General features: G+C 33.5%; 1 protein-coding gene across 2 annotated transcripts in view; it reads right to left on the reverse strand.

Moving 5' to 3' along the window:
• Positions 1–22,594, reverse strand: part of Galnt13 (polypeptide N-acetylgalactosaminyltransferase 13) — a 472,574-nt gene that overhangs the window by 219,188 nt on the left and 230,792 nt on the right. The window lies entirely within an intron of this gene.

The following is a 22,594-nucleotide window of genomic DNA, read 5'->3' on the forward strand; positions in this document are numbered from 1 at the left end:
AATTTCTTTCCTTTGTCTAATTGCTTTGGCCAGTGTTTCAAGAACTATGTTAAATAGAAGTGGTAAAAGAGGACATCCTGAAATAAATTGAAGAGTATTGGTATTAGTTCATTTATAAAGGTCTTGTAGAACTCAGCTGTGTATCCACCTGGTCCTGGGCTTTTCTTGGTTGGTAGGCTTCTGATGGCATCTTCTATTTCATCACTTGAAATTGGTCTGTTTAAATCATGTATATCATCCTGATTCAATTGGGGAAATTCTATGATTCTAGCAATTTGCCAATGCCTTTGATATTTTCTATTTAATTGGAGTACAAGTCTTCAAAATTATTTCTAATTATCTTCAGTGTTTCTTTAGTGTCCGTTGTGATATTTCCTTTTTCATCACTGATGTTAGTAACTTGAGTTTTCTCTCTCCTTCTCTTCATTAGCATGGTTAAGGGTCTGTCAATTTTATTTATTTTTTCAGAGAGCCAAATTTTTGTTCTGTCAATTTTTTTTTCAATTGTTTCAATTTCATCGATTTCTGCTCTGATTTTAATTATTTCCTGTCTTCTACTGCTTTTCTGTTGATTTGGTCTTCTTTTTCTGGGCTTTGAGATGTAATGTTAGGTCATTTATTTATTGACTTTTTTCTTCTTTTAAGGAATGAAATCCATGCAATGAATTTTCTACTTAGCACTGCCTTTATAGTGTCCCAGAAATTTTGATATATTGTATCTGTGTTCTCATTCACCTCTATGAATCTGTTAATCTCCTCCTTGATGTCTTTTGCAACCCACTGTTCATTCAGTAGCATTTTTTTTTTTGTCTGCAAGCGTTGGAGTAGCTTTTATTTTTTATTTATTATTGATTTCTAATTTCATTCCATTATGATCTGATAGAATGTAGGGTAGTATCTCTACTTTTTTAATATTTGCTAAGAGTTGCTTTGTGGCATAATATATGGTCTATTTTAGAAAAGGATACATGTGGTGCTGAGAAAAAAGTGTATTTGTTCATTGAAAGGTTAAATATTCTATAAATGTCAGTTAATTCTAAGTTATTGATTTTATCATTGTGTTCAATAGTTACTTTGTTCAGCTTTTGTTTCAAAGATCCATCCAGTCATGAAAGTGGTATGTTAAAGTCACCCAGAATTATTGTGTTATGGTCTATTTGACTCTTGAACCTGAGAAGTGTATGTTTGATGAACATAGATGCTCTATGTTTGGGGCATATAAATTTATTATTGTCAGGTCTTGTTGATGAATTGTTCCCTTATGCAGTATGAAATATCCTTCTTTATGCCTTTTGATTAACTTTGGCTTAAAATCTGCTTTATGTAATATAAGGGTAGAAAGCCTTACTTGCTTCCACAGTCCATGTAGGTGGTATGATTTTTCCCAACCTTTCACCTTCAGTCTGTGGACATCTTTTCCTATGAGTTGAGTCTCTTGGAGGAAGAATATTGTTGGGTCTTTAAAAAAAAAAAAATCCAATCTGCAGTCTGTCTTTTGAATGATGTGTTTAGGTCATAAAAATTCAGGATTATTTTTGAGACATGATTTGTATTTCCAGCCATTTTTGTTTATTTTTGATATTTAACTTGACCTGGTTTCTCCTTTGATTAGCTTTTCCTTTAGTGTAATACCTCCCTTTGCTGATTTTCATTGTTTTCAATTCCTCTTCATGGAATATTTTACTGAGCATGCTCTGTATACAGGCTTTCAAGTTTTAAAATTTTTTAACTTCTGTTTATCATGAAAGGTTTTTATTTCATCATCAAACCTAAGCTTAGTTTGCTGGATATAAGATTCTTGGCTGGCATTCATTTTCTTTCAGAGCTTGATATATGTTGTTCTAGGATCTTCTAGCTTTCAGAGTCTGGGTTGAAAAATCTTCACATATTCTATTTGGTTTCCCCCTATATGTAATCTGAGGACTCTCATGGCTTTTAATATTCTCTCCTTTTACCGTATGCTAGTCATTTTCATTATAAAGTGCCTTGGTGTGGATCTGTTGTTTTGTACAAATTTTGTTAATTCTGTACATTTGGCATCATGTAAGCCTCTTGAGTTTGGTTTTCCAAAATTCATTCTTCATTTTTGGAAAATTTTCTGATGTTATTTTTTTGAATAGATTGTTCATTCCTTTGGTTTGGAACTCTATGCCTTCCTCCATCCAAATAACTCTTAAATTTGGTGTTTTTATGCTATCTCATATTTCTTGAATGTTCTGCTCATGGTTTCTTGCCATTTTCACTGTGTGATCCACATTCTTTTTAAGATTATATATTCTGTCTTCATTGTCTGAGGTCCTTTCTTCCAAGTGGTCTAATCTCTTGGTGATGCTTTTAATTAAACTTTTAATTTGGTTTATAGTTTCTTTCATTTCAAGGATTTCTGTTTTTTGTTATTATTGTTTTGTTTTGTTTTTTAGAACCTCTATCTTCCTATTGAAGTAATCTTTTGCTTCCTGTATTTGTTTATATGACTCTTTGTCAAAATGATGTTTTGCTGCCTGTATTTGCTCTCTTAATCATACTTTAATTCACAGAATATTTTAATTATAAACATCCTGAACTCCTTCTCTGTCATTTCTTTTGCTGTGCTGGCCATGAATTCTAATAATGTGGTGTCTTGATTTGTTTGAGGTACTTTCTGCCCTTGTCTTTTCATATTGCTTGTGTGTCTTTCCTTCTAGCACTGTGGATCCTAGGAGTTACCAGTTTTACCCTCTACCCTTATATTGCCCCTATAGGGATCCAATACCTCTCATTTGAGGTGAAGGACAGTGTTATCAGATAACAATATAAACAATATATGCCCTAAAAACAAATGTTTGCTAATAAAACATTACAGTTTGGCCACAATGTACAGAAATGGTGAAATTAATTATTACCTACAATATACTCAATGGGTTTTTAAAAGGGTTTCCATTTTCTGATTGTAGACAGAGATCTTGGGGTGACGAATAGGATGATATGCCAAGGAGGTAGGAAGTGAGGATATAGAATTATTATATCTTAGGACATGTGAAAGAGAAATGTAAAGAGAAAGATTAGTAGCAGGAGAAGGTAGAGAAAGTAAATTTGGGTATACAAGTAATTGGGAAGACAATAGAGTACATAAAACAAACACACATATATATTAAGAAAAATTTAAAAAAGTTTAAATAGCAGAAATTTGTGGGGAAAAGTTAAAATAATAAAAAGAATGAGAAGGATGTACAACAAAACTGTAATATGCTTTTTAGATATGCCATTCCTCAAAAACCCTAAGTCATGGTTTCACATACTTTGCGGATGTGAGGGTAGGAGAAGCTCCCTTCTAGAGAGGGGAAAAAAAAGATTGTAAAAAGAAAAAAATTGAAGGAAGACACAGGGCTTGTTTTGGTTGGAGATCAATATCTTTCCTGCTTCTCTTCTCATCCAATAGGTGGGGTCGTCTGTTGTTAGCTGGTATCCACCCCAAGGATGTTAAAGGTAACCAGGGTGTCATTGTGCCAGGTTGGTGACTGCTGGGGAGAGGGGGGAGTTAGAAACTGGGTACCTGGAAGATGGTGATGAAGGTGACCCAAGATGTAGGCTCCTGCTTTGAGTGGTGGGGTTTCCAGTTGATTGGGGGAAGCTGGGCGATGATGTTGGACAATGAGTTCAGCGCTGAGCTCTGTGGTTTGCAGTGCTGGCCGACTTCAGAGCCTGTGTGAAGTTCTTTGGTGCAGGTAGGCTACTGCGTGTAGGGGACTCTATCAGCTGCTGTAAAATCCCAAGATGGGGTGACCAGGGAAGCTCCACGTTGGTAGATGGGGGTCCACATGGGTGTGGTGGCCAGAGTTCCTACTTGTAGGAAGCTGCTGGGTGTCCTCCGTGATTTATGCTCCGGTGGATGGCCAAATATTCTTCATGGGTGCTGCTCTTACCCATGGTCTCACTCCAGTACCCTGTAGTACTGCATGGACGAGTAGTTGGGAAACCTACTCTGATGCGGAGGCCTGGAGCCCTGGACAGCATGGTGCTTCCTGCGCCAGGGGTGGAGGGTGGGTGAGCAGGAATATCACTCACAGAGAAGCAGTATTCTCACTGCTTGAATCCCGGATCATGAAGCTACGCAGAATGCTGGCTCCCTCTGTCCTGCCATCTTGGATCCCTCCCAATGTGATTTGTTTTTAAAGATAACAATGTTAACTAATGTTTCCTGTCTCAAACTATCTGATACCAAATTTTTAAATGATATTGGTTTATGAAGACATTGTTTTCTTTCATGTAAACATCTAAATGGAACTATAAAAATGATATTATTGTGGGACCACATTGTATATGTTGTTGAGGGATCTTTATTTTATTTATTTGTATGTGGTGCTGAGAATCAAACCCAGACTCTTCTTGCACATGCTAGGCAAGGGCACTACCACTGAGCCCCAACACATTGTATATGTAAACTAACTTTTGAGTAAAAATAGCAGACTGCAATGGCAATTGATGTCCACTCATTAAAGCATGTTCCTGAGATCTGATTTTCCAGTGAATTCATAAATTTTAACATGGCAGAATTTCTTATGAACCCTGCATTGATATGCTGAATTAGTAATACTTGAAGTGAAAGTTTATTTCCTTTTAATTATTTAATGATTTATCAGTGACACCAAACAGTGTCTGACTGATAAAATTACCCCACGTGATTGAAAAATGCTAAGTGTGAGGGTTTCAGTCACAGAGATTGTGATTAAAGTGTCTGGGGTATGTATGTGGATAATGGGATTTTTGTTTTACACAGTGTAGATTAGATATAAAAAAATATACTTTTTGAAGTCAAAGTTAAGAGCTGCCACATAAATTTATTTAATCCTAAGACATATTTTTAAATATGTAAAACCTTCTTTTTGCCTACATCAATATTTTAAGATAAAATGCCCTAGGTTAATATCTCTTTTTATATCAGATTAAATTAAGATGACACTATTTTCTGTAATTATAGGTGTGCAGAGTCAGAAAGTTCCCCACTTCCTTTACAACCTCTTCTGTCACCTAGATGTACACAGATGTTCCAATCTTCTGTCCGTTTTCTGTGGATTTAGAAATACTTAGAAAAATCCTATTGCTGTACTTGGGTGAGTATGTGAGGATAGAATCATGTTTCCAATGTCTGTAAAACAGAAATATTGTGAGATAGCATGCCTATTTACAATCTTTCCCCTCGGCTATGCACACATTATGGGAACATAAACTGTTACAATTTGATTTTATCCTTTTCAAAAGCATATTGATGTTTTTAGATAAGCTATGGAACACAACATGCCACATCAAAGAAAGAAAAATTGACTAGAAGATGAGACTGTGAATCACAAAGATCCATAATTACACAGTGGTTTAGAACTCCACACCAAGCCTGTCAACACTTGTTTGGATTGCTGCTCACTGTGCCAGTGGTTACCTTTTACTACCTGAATCAAAGAAGATTAATAATTATAATTAAAATAAAGACTGGCAATACAAGTTCCCTATATGATAATTGCAGAATTATGTGTGGTTTCTATTTCCTAATAAATATTCATATCCAAAGAGAGAAACTGCATCATGTTCCAAAGCACCCATGCAAAATAAAATTTGGGCAACAGGAAAGGACTTCTTTTCATAAAATTGAACAGCTTGGGGCCTTAAGGAAAATAAAGCATGGGTTTCTTTAGGTTGATTTATATGTATAATGTGTTAAGTCTTCCAAGAGTAAGTTCCTATGTCTTAATTTCTTTAGTAATTTAAATTTTTAAAAATATCAAACTTTTTTTTTAAATTGTAATCTTCCCCAAATAGTTCTGTTTTAAAGTCCAACTGTAGGCTATAGTCATCCTTGGCCTATTTGCCATCAGATCCGTTAGATCCATTCCTGGCTCTATTTTCTCTGTATCAGTGGGTATAGAGTGAAAGGGTTGTTATCCAGCAGAATACATTTCCAATACTGCCTCATTTCTTGGCTTCTGTTTGAAATAATATCATGGGGATCTGAGGTTGGAAGCCAGGGAATTTCATTCTCTAACCTACTCTAATCCCATACAAAATTATTCATGTCTCTTCCACAGCCCACTCATTGCATGTGTCTCAATATTTTCACTTACTGAGTGGAAATAAAAAAACTTTTAAAATAAATCTAATTCTATAGACTAGGAGATACTTTAAAAGCTGAAAAGTAGGAAGGTTTATCTTATTTATTTAATTTTTGTAGAATCTAGCATCCTGTGTGCCACAAAAATATATTTAATAAGGAATTGAATAAATAAAACTTCACATTATAAAAAAACAGACTATTATATGAATTATCAGGTCAACCCGCCAATCATATCTCTATATTATTATAATTTGAATTAGATGTGTAGAAATATAAATTTTTCAAAAAATTTTGCATCTTCATTTTGCTTTTCCATTTCTTTAGATCCAGACAAATCAATAGTCAAGTGATAGGGAAAGGAAAGATTATAAACAAGAAAATAGGTCTGCAAGTTATTATGTTCTATTCTAATGCATTTCTTACTAAGGGATATAATTCCTATTTGGACATATTGGAAATAGTCCCAGGCAAGATCTGTGAATGATTGTCTCCCTCATCTGCCATTTACAATCTTCCAGTAAACTCCAATCTTCAATTTTGTCATTATCTGAATTAAGGTAAACTCATCATGATATCTATATTGCAAAAATTCTGAGGACCACAAATAAAATTATAAAGAAATTATGTGAATGTAATTTATTATTAAATTATTCTCATGACACACTAAATAGATATTACATATAAGGTCTCTAAAATTACTTGGCCAGCGTTGCTCCTGGTGGGATTCTCACCATTGCCATAGTTCTACTAACTTTTTTGCAGTTCCTGTGGCCAAGTTTCCATTTTATTCCCCATGTCCAACACAGGTTGAACCACATATCTAGGTTTGTAGATGCTTTAGGCTTAAAAACAGCTTTATTTGTCTGCTGTAACTTCAGGCCAATGCAATGGAAGCTCTTTTTCTTTCCTTGAGTCCTTCTAAAGCATATATTGCCCCTAATCCCATGTTCTCTCCAGATGTAGCTGCTCATTTTTAGATCTTCCTGTTTATTTTCCTTACTTTCTGCTTAATATTTTTGTGTTCAAAGAACCCAGAGGTTACATTTTGTCTCTGCTTCTTGGCAGCTCTTGAACATCCATGATCTGACTCTGTCAACATGTAACCCCTCTGACTAATCAACTTGGAACGATCCCTGACATTTTCTCTACTCTGTTAGTCTGATTACCAAATCTTTCAATCTCAGCCAAGGTTAGGCATGTTTCCCACTAGTTAAGCATGATTTAGAAAACACGTATGGGAGAGAATAGTAAGTGGGTAACTTATTCATTTCTTAATTAGGTAGCAGTCATTGTACTATTGTTTTATATGGATTGTCTCAATTGACCTTGATAACTGAGACCTCCTATAACCATATAGGATAATCTTCAGAGCCATGATAGGGTTATAACCTCATAAATAGCATAAATAATTTCATTTCATGCTTCAAGAACTTCCACAAAATAAATTCATTCAAACAATAAAATGTTCAGTCTCCTTCTCAAGAGGAAGAACTATTCATATAAGCAAACAATCCTCTTCACTGGATAATATATTATTCAACTGGACGGACTGCCTGCTTATTAGTTGACATCAAGACGCTTTCCTCATTATATCTACCAATTCTGCATGTTATGTCACATACTTTCCCAAACTTCAATGAGATACTGGCATTGAAAACCCTGTCTTAAGCTGCTTAAGCCCAGACTGCCCATCTCTGTGAATGACCATCTTGGCTTTCCCTTTCCAATATACTAAGACTATCTGTAAGGTTGCTATTCTTTCTTGCAGTACGAAATGAATCATGTTTCCATCAACAGGTTATTCTATCGACATGTGACTAGAAGAAAATATAATCCACACAATATTTCTTGTGAAATAGTTATATTATCACTCCCATTTGATAAGAACTTGATGTTCAGTCACTAACATGTTTCCAAATGGTGGGGCTGATTGATGAGGCTGCATGGCCTCAAAAGTTGCTATTCTCCTTCTTTGCATATGGGATAAGGGTTTTTACTAATTCAGGGAAAATTTTGGTGACAACGTGACACCAAGCTTTTAATTAAACCACATGAATAATAAACATGATAATGTATTTTTCTTCTAGTATCTCTGGATAGAAATAAATAGGTCTTGCACGTGAAGAAATTTCCTACAGTGATTATTAGAGTTAATAATGATTCTGAAACCTAGAACAGTAAATATCCATCATTGCTTGGGTCTTACACATAGCCAAGGTGAGAAAATGACACTGACATAACCTCTGGAGACTGAGATGATGTTACTACCCAAAAGTCAGAATGGGACAGTAGGTATCTAGAGTCAGACTCTATTTTTTAACTGTGCCTCCCTTTCCTTTGCTGAGAAAATGGAAGATGATAGAAGATGAAAGTGAAGAAGATAAAGAAGAAGGAGAAGGAGAATGAGGAGGAGTAGAAGGAGGAGAAGAAGGAGAAAGAGGAGGAGGAGGAGGTAATACGTGCAAAGCATTTGGGTCAGCACTTTATAGTACACATTTGTAAACTATGTGTGTATGTACATATATGTATATATTTGTAACATGTATATGTTAGTATATCTGTGTCTTTTGATTGCATATAGACATAGATGTCCTATTTGAATTAAAAATACAGAAGAGTAAATTCAAACAAAATTCCATCCAGATAGTGTATTTTAGTTCACACAGCATTTCACTGGCAAAGAAATGCATTTTGTAACCCACTGTACCACTGTTCTCTTTGTAGAAATAAAGCTTCACAAGGAAGAATCCTTAAGGAGGCTTTATGAAGAACTTTGGTACTAGTGGAGATTCTTAAAAAAATAAATTCTTTTGTCATTTGTAAATTAATCCAGTGCCTCATAACACTGCTAACTAGCAGAAGAGCAATGTAAACCAAATCAAACCAAACAAAAACAGAAGTGATTTACATAAGCCAAAACTGATAGAAACATGATTCTTCCAGGGCAACTACATGGGAGATGTCACTATATATTTTAACTCATTAACACATATAAGTTTCATGGTTAAGGAAGTTATTTTACTGTTTTATCAGCTAGCTCTGTCATTGCCCTTTGGGAAGAAACTACCTTTGTTAGGGAGAATTCATTGATGTCTTGGAGAAGCAAGCATCATTATGAGGGATTGGATTCCCAAAACAGAAGCAATTATTAAATTATTTGAGTAAACAAGAGTAGAGAACTTCACCTTTGCTTCATGTGGGTGGAGGCTTGAGATGGAGGATACTAAAGAAAAGTAAAAAAGAGACAAGACAGGGAGGTGAGCAGTAAACTAACGTAAGACTAAGAAGGCCAGTGGGCTTTTCTCAGTGATGTGATTAGCAGGAAGATCTTTAAAAGTACCAATAAAAAAAAAAAAAAAGATCTTTAAAAGTGACTAATGTCTGAAGTTCAAGTTTGATGACCATGTTGTAATTCAATTCCATCTCCTCTCCCATTGTCCATTAAATTTAGGCTATTCACAAATGAATTATAATAGTGGTTTAATGACTATATCTCTAATTTGGGAAAGAAGCCAAGTTTAGTGTCTGAACTAAAATATTGAGGAGCACAGGAAATAATCACAAAAGCAATCACAGGGCATTAAGTCCACCAAGTAACTGAAGAAATCCTGGGAAGAGCTCTAATGTCCACTGATAATTCCCCTGGGGTTTTAACCGACTCATATTTCAGACAGAGTACACTCAACTGACATCTGAGTTGTATTAAAAAATAAAAATTATTATTGCTTTAATTATTGCTCTAGTTTCTACCAGAAACTGGCAACTATATATTACTATTGGAGTTATTACTCCCATGAAGTGAATACTTAGTAAGTAGCCTTTTTTTTTCTAGGACATTAAATGAGAAAGAAGATCCTGAGTATTGTACAAGTAAGTTTAATATTCTTTGTATTGCAAAGAATTCTCCTGAATTTTGAAAATCAACCAAAATAGAAAAGAAAATAATACTATTCAAATAAATCCAATGGTCTTTGTTGTTTCAGAATATGAATTTAAGAAGTTGTTCCTTTTGTGCAATCTTTGAATATGCCTCATTTCTCCTTTTGAAAGTATTTAACTTTGTCTAGAATGTTTTTTATTATATGTGAAAACTATAATTAAAGTGACTCTCTTACAAAATTGCTTGGTACTTCCATTTGTAAAATTTGATTCTTCCATTGTTAATGACAACAGCACTGAATTTCTTATCAATAGATCTGAATTCTGGAACAGGTTTTGCTTCTGCCCTCAGGTATGGTCTTATTCAAGTCAATTGACCACTCTGGGGCTCTCACTTTTTTTTTTTTTTTTTTTTAACAACCTAGCCAGAAGTTTAATCAAAGAAGTGGTAAATAAAACAGGTCAAAGGAATCTTATAAAAACTTAAATTGTTTTAGCTTTGTTAACAAAAACCCAAATTAATTTTAAAATGTATTATTTTGAAAGTATTAACTAAAATTATTTGAAATTATGGTCTTAATGGTTTTTAAAAAGTCTCTGAGGCAATAAAACTACTATTATTCACCCAGATTCAAAGCCAGTAACTGCTGTTGACATCATAATGGTGATGCTGACATGAGGAGTCAAAAAAAATCCTTACACTATCACATACAGTCACCATAGGTCCATGGAATATTCTTGATCCTCAAAATATATTCTCTTCAGTGCAGACCAAAAAAGACAATTCTGCCCATGAACTCTTGTACCTGACGTTTGAAGGCTCTTCATCACCCAATGATAACATCTAAAGGTGCCACAGAGCTCACTGAGTTCACTTCATGTTCCCTTCTCTCACTGTCAAAATTAATTCTTTAGCAGTATTGAGTATCTCAATTTCTCTAGGAAACAAAGATTTCTCATTCATTAATATTTTTCTAGCTCTAAGGATTCCTAGTATTTGAAATATTTTATTCCCTGAAGAACTCACATATATTGTCCATGATGGGGCTCCTGTCATACATCCTCTATGAAATCTTTTCCTCAAAGTTAGTCAACTATTTGCTTTCCTAATTCCCCAGTAAACTTTATCTATCTATCTATCTATCTATCTATCTATCTATCTATCTATCTATCTAATTATTTTGGGTACCAGACATTGAACTCAAGGGCACTCAACCACTGAGCCACATCCCCAGCCCTACATTATTTTATTTAGAGACATGGTCTCACTGAGTTGCTTAGCACCTCACTTTTTTCTGAGGCTGACTTTGAACTCAGGATCCTTCTGTCTCAGCCCCGGAGCCACTAGGATTACAGGTATACACTATTGTGCTCTGCTATATTTTATATGTTTGTTTTCCTTTCCTTCTAATATAAGTACATTGTTGTGTAATTCAACCCCCGAGAGAATGGAGTCATTCTGAAGGGGATGGAAAATCCTCCTTCATATTGTACCTGGTATTCTCCAGACAAGATTGGAAAGATTCCCTGAAAGGGTCCCTTTTCCCTTTGTATTCTTCTAGTAGAGAATTCTTTGACTATACAACATTTATATACTTGATACATGCTTGAGAACTCATATGTTGGTTATGGACCACACAGTTTTAAATAAAGATGCAGCTATTGATAATAAAAGTCCAATTGGTCAAGTAAAGCTCTGTAGCCACAGCAAATTATGGAAAGAGATGATGTTTCAGAGTGAAAATCTCTTTTTAAGTACATCCTAGCATTTCCATATCATTAGACTGAGGCCAGCATTTTTAGGAAAAATGTAATAGAAGTGACATTGTGTCCCTAGTGTATCATAACAGGTGATAGAATGCTGGTTTGTGTAATTACTGATGTTAATGGTGATAACTTAAGGAAGGTAGTATCTGCCAAGTATCATACTCCCTTGTAGAGTATGTTTCCCTTTTAATAAATAAGCACCTGGTGAGGATACAGTTTGAAAATTGGTGCCTTTTTATCTCATCAAAATTTAATCCACTAGTTATATTTTATCCATTTATGATCATCACCTTTAGTATATATATTGTGCATACATTTTCTCCATATTTGGAGATGAATCTTCAGGGTGAATTCCTAGAAGTAGAATACTTAAGTCAATGCAAATGCATAAAAAATTGTATTAGGTATTGCCAAATCCCTCAACATAAGGGTGGTAGAAATTCACCTTCACATCATAAATATGTGATAGTTGTTCTCATATAATTGTAAGCAAAATGTGTCATCATAAATTAAAATTTTTTTCTCCAGTCTGATAGGTAAATTAAAATATCTCAGAATAGTTTTATCTTGAATTTTCAAATTCAGGAATAAAATTAATCATCTTTGAAAATGTTTAAAAGCTAATTTTGTGAGTGTGTGTGTGTGTGTGTGTGTGTGTGTACATTCATTTTAGTCTTTTGTTCATTTGCTTCCAACCATATTAGAGAATTTTTTTCTTTGAACTATATTTTACTATCTGGTTATACTAGTTCTCCACTGTAGCTTTTTTCTTTCTTTGCATTCCTAGTATTCTAGCATGGTGTCTCTTGTAAGAGTCCCTCTACCCATTCTGATCCATCTCATTTTTTATGTATATTAAAGCATTGGCATGTCCTTCCCTAAATTTTGCAGCATGGTTATTAGAGTTTTGTTTTGATTTCTTTCTTTTAATGAGAATTTTAAATACATAGACCTTTCATGTGCATTTCCTTAGCTTTGATACACGCAAAAACTTGTGTAATCTAAATTATCAAAATATAAAACAGAAATAATTGCTGACATTTTTTTTTCACAAGGAAATTTTGCCACCTAAATCAATCACATAACTGTTTTTGCATCATATGAATATTGTACATGACATATAATTATTTTTCCATGATATCATATTTTATGTGTTCTTTTATCTACGGTTTCTTTTGTTTTCTTTCTCTTTGTCTCCCTACTACATACAACTGAAAATTTATTCAAATGTGTCAATATATATTATATTTTAACTACAAAACAAAAAAGAACATAAGCTTCTATTTTTATATATAACATTGAATAATGAACTATTGCTGAGCATTTTCTGAATTGTAATGGATAACTAAGGGCAAAGCCATCTCCATATATCAACTCCTCCCTTCCCATCATTAACGTCTCATATGTGCCCTAAGCTTCAATTGTTATAGCTAAATGTAACATAAAATATCATGCCTCAGTGACTGCAAGCAATATCAAAATGTCAAATATATCTATTCTTAATTTTAATGCAATGCTATTTAAGAGTGAGAATTCTTAGCAATAAATATTTCTACCTGTAATAAGATAATTTTCAAATGATTTATTAAAAATGAAATAATAAATTTCATCAAAGTAGATTCACTACAATTGCATACTGAAAAAAATAGAGAACATAATCACTCCCACATAGATCTGGTATCAGTTCAGCAGCCTTTACATGTTGCTGAGATTATATTGAGCTATCTTAAATAAAATATATCTTCATTTAATTTTATTATTAAAATTTGCACATCTGTATTCTATAAAAATGAAATAAAAAGTAAATCAAATACCACAATAATGGGTTATCCTTTAAAATCATTATGATTAAAATTCTACAGTGAATATTTTTATAGTTTAACATGTTAAAGTAATTCTAGATTCTATATTCAGATAATGTAAATAAGAATTATAATTATTTTATTTCATAAATATAAATATCTCTTTCTATAATGTACAAGTCCTGAACTATACTTGAAAAAATAACTTTGTCCTTAATATTTATTTAATCACCATATTCTCACTTTATCTTTAAACTCTTTTGGGATGAAGTAGAATTCTTTAAAAGACTGTCTCTCTCTTCTGCTGACACCCAAACACCTATTTCCTGAGTGGTATCTGTAATCCAACCTGCACCATGAACTCACAATTGCTGAACCAATTCCTGTTTGAAGAGAGAACATATGTTCATTCAGTCTCCTTTTCCTACCTTCTCCCCCTGAGTAATAGCCATGCTGGCTAGATTTGGAATCTATTTCCTTATTGCTATCCCTTTTCATTAGTTTCCAGATGGGTTAGACTCTTGGTATCAGCATTGGGATTTAGTCCCCAGACAGTTAACCCAATTTCCTTTCTGGAAAATCATGTCCATAGAGACATTAAGCTCCATGATCTGGGGAGAATAGGTGGAAGGTTGACAAAAGAAGAGGGAGAAATGACTGATGGGGTTGGGGATATACTAAGTAACCAAGACCATCAGGAAACCATTTTTATAATCATGAGCAAAGCTCTTTTTGAGTGTATATTTGCTACTCTCTCATTTTGCACTGTTCATATTATCTAGATTCACTGCTGCCCATCCTTAATTTTAAGGATGAGGAAAGTGCATCACAAACAGGGGAAATGATCTGACAAGAGTCATTCTGCTGTGACTAGTATCCAGGTCTTTGAACTCCCTGAAAAGTGACTTTGCCTTGTTAGGATATCCAGGACCTAGCAGGGCACACATAAAACACTGATGTTCCCCTCTTATGAAACATATAGGAACAGACTGAAAATAAAATAAACAGGAGAAATAAACTTAATTCCGTAATTTAGGGATTAAAATAACATATGACACTTTATCATTTATAAAATATCTGTCATGATGTTGGCTACTTAGAATAGAGTTTCACTGAAATAGCACAGTACAGATGAAGAAAAGCAGTGAAATATTTCAAAGCCCTTTCTAATTGACTGATAATTTATATAATCCATTGTAGAATTTATTATAGCATATTTTAGGGATTTTTAAAAATATTTTATTTATTTATTTGTTTATTTGTTTATGTAGTGCTGAGAATCAAACCTAGTGCCTCACACATGCTAGGCAAATGCTCTACCACTGAGCCCCAGCCCCAGACCCATATTTTAGGGATTTTAATTTTGTGTAATTAAATGTTTGACTTCATACACAAGATTTATAGACAATTTACCCAGTGCTTTCTTTTCTAGTGAGTATGGGATCGACCTATAAATTGCACATAGGAAGCCGTCAGGAGTAGAACACAGGCACATGGAGAACAAATGGTGAGGAAAGAAGACAAAAAAGAAGGGCCTGATGAAACACTGGGGAAATGCAGCAAACCACAGCATTTTAATATTTTTGTAATATAACAAACAAAGTCAGAAACAAAGCAACTGTAAAAGAATTTGCAACTATGAGGGGAAAAGGTTGGAAGGGACCATCATTTTCTGGGAGGTCTACCGTAGTAGCATGGCCTCTTGGGAAGGTGGAAAGGCCACCTCCTGCTGCACTTGAAAATGCTAATAAAAAGTAAAAAAAAAATGAGTATATATATATATATATATATATATATATACACACACACACACACACACACACACATATATATATGTGTATATATATATATTCTCTCTCTATATATACACATATATACAGAGAGAGAAACAAGAAATTGCTTTCCTTGAAGATGCTTTTCCTTCAATTCAGTCTTTTTGCTCTAAAAGACAGTTTCCCTGCCATAAGGAAAATTTCAAGAGTAGTAAATAGGCTTGGAAATCAAATTCCCTTTTCCACATGCTCTGGTAAGGAATAAATTGTCACTGGTATCTTTTATTAGATGTTTCAAATAGAATTGGCTTTCACTCTCCAGGGAAAAATTACTGCAGTTGTGATTGTCAAATTATAACAAACTCAAGGTCACTCCTCCCTTAGATTTCAAATGACATATTATCCAGAACTACATATTCCAAGTTTAAGGAACTAAATCAACCTGAACCCAATTGTCATAAGCAACACCTACCTAGAAAACAAAACAGTTTAATTAGGTAGAGTCCTAAGTCAAGGAGTTATTTTAATAGAAATCCTAATCACAACAGATGCTGGCTTTGGACATAGTGGTGAGGGTGATTAATTCTTTGCTACTTATGTTTCAGTTACTTTATTAGTGGCAATAACACCAAAGTACTAGAACCCTTAATAAAAAATTCAAGTGAAGAATTTTTTTCTTACATGTAAAATTTTGTATGAGATCAACATTTAGAGAACTTCTACTACAAGTTCTTAATATAAATATTTGTTGAAATAACAGTTGATTCTTTAGAAATATATGACTGTGTGTATGTACATGTGCACATATATGCACATGTGCATGTGTATTTTTAAGATGTGGAGTAAAAAAGCAAACAAAAAATCAGGAAATTATCTGAAAAGCTTAAACTCTAGACAAAAAATATAACTTTAGAATTGCTGAGAGAATATATATATGCTGGAAAACTGGAGGTTCCTTTCTGATGTATATGACCAAAGCAACTAGTCTGTCCCTAGTTTTTTGATCTCCATTTATTTTTACCCCTTTCCAGGTTAATCACTAGAAAAGAAAGCATTGGGTAAATTATCTATAAATCTTGTGTATGAAATCCAACATTTAATTTACATAAAATTAAAATCCCTGAAATATGCTATAATAAATGCTACAATGGATTATATAAATTATCAGTCAATGAGAAATGCCCTTTATAATTTTCACTAATAATTGAAATTTTCCTTTTTTCTACACATACAAAATTTTCATTTATGACTCAGGGATAAAAGTTGTGCCTGGAACATATGGGAACATTCACTTCTGGGGGAACTGTTGAGTCAGACTGATTCTGGTACTCGCTGAAGTGGATAGAGGAAGCTGCACATAAAGCCAAAGATGCATAGTCTCAGAGCTGAATGCTTGCACATCACATTCAGTGCTCCTATGTCTAATTTTGTAGTCACGGTTTTTATTATTTTTCTTTTTTTTAACCTTACAAACTTTAAATTCTATTGTTAATTTGGTATACATAAAAAGAAGCACCCTTATTTGTAGTTAATGTATCCAAATTTCTAAAACTTCACTTTCTTTATTTAGTAATTAACTTTGAAGCCCTACAAACTGGATCTGCCCTACATTTGTCCCTGGACACATACAAAATATATCCTCATTCCTCATATATCAGAAATTAGTTTGCTCTTTCCTCAGGGCCTCTTTGTTTCAGTGTGACAGACATCTAAAAGTCATAGGAGCTGATAATGCTGGACATGCCTGGAGCAGATTCCTTGGAAATCTGAGGCAAGAATATCACTTACCCCAGAGATTGGAGAAAAGTCTTGGGGAAAGGGTTACAACCTTTCTCTCATAAATAAATGAGCTAATTAATTAATTAATGTCACCTGTGCTCAGAGACTGAAAACATCAGTTGCAAAGGTTTTGGTGGGCCAAAAGTTGTGCTAGAAACCATCCCTTCCTAGATAATACAGGGCCTGACCATGGCACATGAGGGGCCAGAAAGCACAAAGGTTTTTTTGTCACATTGATAGTTTTGGTTCCCAAATAGCATCCATATCTCAGGCCATCTGAAGACAGCTCCTATCATAACAGCATTGGGTATCAAGTTGTGACTTAATCTCCAGCAGAAACTGAAGTAACTTATTGGTGAAAACACTTTTAAAATAATGAAGCAGAATTTGAAGCTTGCTAGTACTGCAAGACATATTATTAATATGATCCCCAAATGGCAATGACTAAAACATATGGATAAAATTTTTTAGATATAGATTTAGTCTTGGGAAGGGGTAAGATTGGAAAGATGAAGACAGGTAAGGAGATTAAAGGGCAGGTTTTTGGCAACAGATTGTCTGCACTCAAACTATGTATAATTTACTTGAAGCAGAACCTTGGTAGAGTGACTTAATCATTTTTTGATTAATTTCCTCATCTTTAAAGTGAAATCACTATTAATGCCTACCTCATAATGATGTTGGGAGGATCAAATGAATTGGTACCTATAAAGCAATTGGCACAGTGCTATATCTTGTTGAATACTCTGTAAATGTTGGCCATCATTATCAACATCATAATTTATCATCATTATTAAAATAGGCTAGGAAGCAGATAAAAATTAAGGAAGCATTTAAGAGATATTTAAGTCCTAGTGATTGATTTTGACATGTGGTTAAAAGCATGGAGGAGTTGAGAAGGCTCCAGATTTTCAAGTATCAGTATAGAGTTAAGAAATACTTAATAAGGAACTGGAGAGACACAGAGAGCTTTTGCATAATTTAGTGTATATGTGGATGATATATGCCAAAAAATAATAAAATATTTTACTTTGAACCTCTAGAGTTAGTCAAATGTTGAGACAGATAATGGCAAATAGTCAACACAAAATATTTCACAAAATTAGTAATACTAGATATGAAAAATGTGCATCAAAAATGAATACTAATGTTAAGATATGAAAGACAAAAGCAGAACTCATGGAGGAGAGGAAAGAGCACTGAAAAATCCCATATATAATTCAAGATAAAATGATTTTATGGAAGTCTTAGAACATACATTAAGAGACAAAATGAACAGTCTCCACAGGATGTCCTAACTGGGAAGCCCTTTGTGACCCTAGTAAGAGGGACCCTAAGAACAGTCTTGGGGCCAGCCACCATATTAAATAGTGGAGTGATAAATTGGATGTAAGTAGAGATGACTACAGAAAAGACTATTTTTTCAAGAATTTTAGCTGTTAAGGAAAATTAACAAAAAAAAGCAACATCAAGAAGAGTATTCAGACCACAATGGAGGGTGTGGTTCTTGCATGAAAGCTGTTCACCTATTATTTTTTTACTGTAGAAGTCATGGGAGAATATTTATTGGCTAACAAAATAGTCAAATGGGAAGGTGGGCTTGAAGATTGAGAAAAGCTATAAAGTTATTGACACATGTCTATCTGAGGCTACATCTAAAATATATAGTGATTAACCTGTTTACAACCTTTCAGTAAAGTGAGAAAATATACTCCTGACTGAATATCAATGTCCTGGCTGACTATTGAAACTCCAATGATGAACAACCATTCTCTGGAGTCGCTGGTATATGTATTTTCCCTTGTATGAATCACCTTCTTCTCCAAGTTTCTGTTAATTTCCTATAATCTGATATCAGAACCATAATGAATGTGAAATTCTGATGTCCTGGAAACTAATGTCCTCATGACATCATAAGTTTATACTCATTGGACTTTCCCTCTTTTATTAGATATTCCTGTTTTTTTCTTGAAATTTGTACCTCCTAGAACCTTACTGCCTAGATAGGATCTCATTGTGTAATATATTTTGCCCACTAAGTTCAGAGGTCATTAAGTATATACAAATTCTGTCCAAACTTTTTGAAAATAAATCTTAAAACTTTTTTTTTCTGAGAAGAGTATTAATTTCCCCCTTTTTAAAAAAACATGAGTATATATTGCTCTTAGATTAATAAAAAATAAAAATTATTTAATCTTAATATTACCTAATTCTAATATCACTGAAATGCTAACTTCTCAGTGAAAACTTTGTTCTTTTTTGGTAGATATTTCCAAACTCTTTTGTATGTATATGAGGGTATAATCATTGTCTGCATGGTCCAGAAAACTCATGAGGCTAACACCTGCCAGAATATGTTTATAATATCATTTTATATCACTGAAATCTAGATATATGTAAATTAGAATACAGCATATGATGCATAAAATTAATGTACAAATTTAAAAAATTTCTATAACCTTTCTTTCCACTAATTTACAGTTATATTTTCCCCAAAACATACTAGGTTGAATTCCAATTGCATGACCAGATGTAATCCCCTTCAGCTATAGTACTTTTGCTCATTCTTATGTCTCAAAATAAGAAGTTAAATGTGAGTTATGTACTCAATATTGAGAGTTTCATTGTAAAATCTGGAATTTATACTTTATTTGTTATTTGTCATATTCTTAGGGATGGTGTTCACAAGAGGTACAGCAAAAAGTCCCTTTTGAAAAATCCCCAATAATATAAGTCTTTTTGTAAGACAGAAGCTATTTGAGTAGCTAAATAGAAAAGAAAACTAGAAAGAGAGGATTTTTGACATTGCTGCCATTATGAAGAATTTTTTAAAAGAAAAAGCAATTTACTTTTGTGTTTCTCCTTAACACATTTGAGCAAAAACACGGATACAATATGGCAAGTAGTTATTCTGATAGTTCTTCCAAGTCTACCTTGCCTAAATAAAGATGACAAGTGAACTTTATTATAGTATTATGAACCACGCTTATTTTATCTAATTTAAATAAATAGAAGAGTGATATTTGCAGCATTTCTCAAATGGAAGTCATTTAAATTTCAAATTAATTTTTTTGTGATAAATAACAAGAAACTTGCTTCATATGTAAAAATTAAAATCAACTGACTTCTTGAGTTTTATTGGAAAACAATACTCAAAAGCCAATCAATTTTTATATATAGAAAATGATGAATATAGAAATGTGTGAGGAAAATGGCTCTCTAGTTTCCCATTATGCAATATATATATATAGGTTATTATTTTATAAGGACAGAGATCCTTCAGTCATATCTTTAACTGTCACAGCTCATAATGATGACATATTCTGAATCTAGTCTTGAATATCAAAGCTTCAGAGGGGAATTTTCAAACCTAGAATATTAATATTTAATACATTACTACATGTAAGAAGGTATTGTAGAAAAAGCTCAAAGGGTTTTGTGTTTGTGTGTATCAGAAATGAGACAGTATGTAAGAAATGTTTTATGTTCACTGTGGCATGGCTAACAAAGTAAATATTTTACAAAGTCAACGATATTACTAATATTAATTTTATACTACCAAACTTTAGTTGTCCTAATATAATTATCTTAAAATTTATAATTCACAAGCAAAGTGTGATAATTGTATTATCTCTAAATTTTAGGCTATTATGCCCTTAGCCATATGATGCCTTCAACCATAGTTAAAAGGGAAAGTCTTTTGAAGTGGAGTAAAAATCTCGACTGAAATATTTTCATTGTAAGTATTCTATAAATATACAATTTCAGCCTTTTAAATATTGTTATCCATTTGCTCTTCCAAGCATTCATTGAATATTTATTTATGGACAGAATGATCTGGAAAGAGCTAGAAATTTGGAAAAAAAATTCTTCGCTAAATGGATATTTAAATGGAAGAAAGATAAATCAACTCTATGAGCTTAAAAAAAAGGTATGGAAAGATGAAGTTTAAAGAAAAAACATGACAAGTAAAACAACGGACAGAGCAAGGAAAACAGTCAATGATTATTGGCTGGAAAAGAAAACACTTTAGGCAAAACGAAACAGATACACAAATACTTAGAAGCATCAGAGAACAAGTTTGGTGAAGCAAGAGTGCTAAGAGAGAAAATTGTAAAAATAGGTCTAAGACCAGGTTATGAAGGATCTGTCACATCCCAGCAAGGCACTGGGCTTACCCTCAGGGATCAGTATAAATAAAGCAGAGCAGGTTAGATGACCAGGTTCTCATTTCAGAAAGATTCATCTGGTACTGGTAAAAATTAAGTTGGAAGGAAGAAATAGTGAAAATGGCATATTCAGGAAATTCAGCTATTATAAAAATCCAACTCATATTAGTTGAGACACAAAGTAGAAATTATTGGCTAATATAATTTGAAAATTCAAGAGAGAATGACAACTTGGCAGATGACTGGATCCCTGTGCTCAGAAAATGGTGTTAAGTGTCTCCTTATATCAGTTTGATTTCCCTCTGTATTGACTTTTCTTTCCACATGTAGTTGAGTTAACCATCAAAAGCTGAAAAAATGTTACTTTCCCCAACAGCCCCTGTGAAAGTTTGAGTAAAGACTCTCACAGATAATCTTTATTTATGTGCCTTCTGTAAACCTTGCACCACAACCATGGTAACAGATGCTCTTAGTAACACACCCATCACAAGCCCACCTATTGAGTAAGGGAGATGAGCAATTCCACTTCAGTCACAAAGACTGACACAAGGGAAAGGACTGTTCTCCTAATAGGAACTGAAATAATATTATTTAAGTAAGATGGAAGAAAGGATGAGAGGCAAATGCAACAATAGCACAATAAGCAGTACACACATGTTGGGTTCCCTAGGTGGAATGTTTTTCTACACCATGTAGTAGTGAAGCCAGAATTAGAGTGGCAGTCAGTATACATTGGTAAATCAAGTCAGGTTGGATCAAAGAGGCCAATTTTGAGTGAGTCCAGCAAGTTGGAGACTGTCTTCTGAAGGGTTGAAATGTTAATTCCTTCAGAGCCCTCCCTCCACCCTTATCAAGAACATCCCCCTGCTCCAACCTGTTGCTAAGGTAACTTGTCCCAGGAATTGCCCCTCCCTCCAGGAAGCTATAAGGGATTCAAGTCATAGTAGGAGTGGATTTAACTGACTGAAATTTTCTAATGTAAATAACTTAATGGATATAGTTATTGATAGAAATTTTGAAAACTTAGAAGAGTGATAGATGTGATATCTTCAATTCTGAATATGTTGACTTTAGAAGACTGTGAAACATTTAATTAGATATATCAACTGTATAGTCCAGAGAATAAATTAGAACTTGATATAGTCATGTATGAGTCATCAGTATATATGTGATATTCAGAGTCAAGGTCCTAGGAGTAATTTCTTGAGGAAAAATTATAAAAGAAGACAAATTGGTTTAGAATTAGCCTTGAAGATGTTTAGCGCATAAGTCGTGGAAGACAATGAAAAACAGGCAATTTACAAGAAATTATTAGAGAAATTATGGAATTCAAAAAAAGCAAAT

Source organism: Marmota flaviventris, chromosome 11, assembly GCF_047511675.1.
Source record: "Marmota flaviventris isolate mMarFla1 chromosome 11, mMarFla1.hap1, whole genome shotgun sequence".
NCBI lineage: Eukaryota > Metazoa > Chordata > Mammalia > Rodentia > Sciuridae > Marmota > Marmota flaviventris.